This window comes from Nansenia antarctica, assembly GCF_963989245.1.
Source record: "Nansenia antarctica genome assembly, chromosome: 5".
NCBI classification, from domain to species: Eukaryota; Metazoa; Chordata; class Actinopteri; order Argentiniformes; family Microstomatidae; genus Nansenia; species Nansenia antarctica.
The window spans coordinates 76075707-76077888 of NC_137690.1; positions in this window are offsets into that span (position 1 = coordinate 76075707).

Consider the following 2182-nt stretch of genomic DNA (forward strand, 5'->3'; position numbering starts at 1 on the left):
TTCACAACACTGGCTCCCCGCTGGTGGAATGAGCTCCCCACGGCCGTCAGAACGGCAGAGTCACTACCCATCTTCCGTCGTAGACTGAAGACCCATCTCTTCAGGTTACATCTTAACTGCTCCTCCTGAGACATCTTCTGACCCTCACCACTACGTCTCCTAAAGACACCCGCTTTCCCCTCTACTGTGTCCCTAAGAACTTCTACTGCCCCCCTTGTACTGTTTCTCAGTTTCTCCAGTAAAAAAATAAAAATAAAAAAACGTTTTAGTAGAAGGCGATAATAGGGAGAAGGTTTTTCCTTCTATCAGTGGCCCCGGGCCCGAGCTAGAGTACTCTTCCTGCAACGAATAGTGGACTGCTGATTCACATGCTTAGTATTCAAATGTATTGATTGTAAGTAGCTTTGGAATAAGGCGTCTGCTAAATGCCAAAAATGTAAATGTAACCCTAACCCCAGTCCTAACCCTATCCCTAGTCCTAACCCTATCCCTAGTCCTAACCCTAGTCCTAACCCTATCCCTAGTCCTAACCCTAGTCCTAACCCTATCCCTAGTCCTAACCCTGGTCCTAACCCTAGTCCTAACCCTGGTCCTAACCCTAGTCCTAACCCTAGTCCTAACCCTAACCCTAGCCCACCTATGAAATATTAGAAATGTGAGACCACTGGGTTGTGAGACCACTGGGGGGTTGTGGGAACATTGGGATGACGAGTCTCACGTGCACATGCCCAGGCTAGTCTCTCTGCTGTTACCATGACAGCAGCAGGCCTGATGGCCGTATGCAGATCACCGTCATGCGCATCTGTAAGGACCGGACGTCTCGTTGATGTGTCTGATGCAGTGTTGTCAACTGTCTGTTGTCTCTAATGTGTCTGATGCAGTGTTGTCTGCTGTTAACACTGCTCCATGTCTGTGTGTCTGGGCATGTCTCTCTATGGTTCTCAGTGATGCCACGGTCACTTTTTGGAAAACATGGGTCCAGTTTCACAGACGAGGGTTAAGTCCTGGACTACATCACACTTTCTTCCCTTTTAAAAAAAAATATGTTTTTAGGGTATTTCTGCTTTAATGGTATAGAGAGAGTAGAGACTGACAGGAAGGATGGGTGAGAGAGAGGAGGGATGACAGGCAGGATATGTCGAATAGGATAGGCCGGAATCGAACCGGGGACCCTGCGATTACATGACTGACACGTTTCAATATAAAATCTCCATTGAAGATAGTTTTTTAGTCTAGGATTAGGCTTTAAGCCTTGTCTGTGAAACCTGCCCATAGTGCAGCCTTCCTGTCACTGAGGAGTCTGTGTGTTCCCTGCCTACGAGGATATATATCAGAACTGGCATCACATGATCACTGTGCACGCGCTAATCAACATGATAACTGAATCACGTGTTGCTAGGAGACGGTGTTCCAAGTCACTTTCCACTTTCACAGGTAACTGCACACGGACAGAGAAACAGCTGATGACAGGAAAGAGAGAGAGAGTGAAACATGTCCACAGTGTGTCTGTTACCTGGCTGATATGGGACATTTTATGGTTAGAAAAACGGATAAAAAATGTATTTGTCTAATTTTACAATGTGGGAAAAAATAATTTTGTGCTAAATATCTCGTGTTTCCACATAAACATTATACAGACAAACGTACACAGACTTACAAACTATTTAGTAAAAGTAAGATGTCCACCAGAGGGCGACACTGACCATTGAATCGCCTCCTTCTCTGACTGAACACCAACGGTTCCATCTGGCTGTTTATAAGAACTACGTGCACACCATTCTGAACATTATTAATGAGGTTATTTGGTCGATTATTTCATATTAAAGATCATTTTAGGGTCGCTTTCTTCCAAGGTCATGGCCAATTGTAAACATGTAGGCTGTAGCCTATAATGTGGTGTTCGTTTTGTGTTGCCGACATGAAGGAGTTCTGTACTGTCACGGACTACTTCACCGTCCTGCGCCTTCACACCTCAGAGACGTCAGAGCACAGCATGTTTACGTATCACTCCGCGTTCCCAGAGAACGCGCTGCCGTTAGGCGCTCAGCCCTCCCATTGGTCCATGCGTAACGTCCATCAGAGCTTAAGACCCGCCTACCTCCCTTATATAGCCTGTCCATACGGAGGCTCTCCAGTGCGTCTGCGGGTCCTCTGGATAAGACGCGTCTCTGTCCCGTCAGAA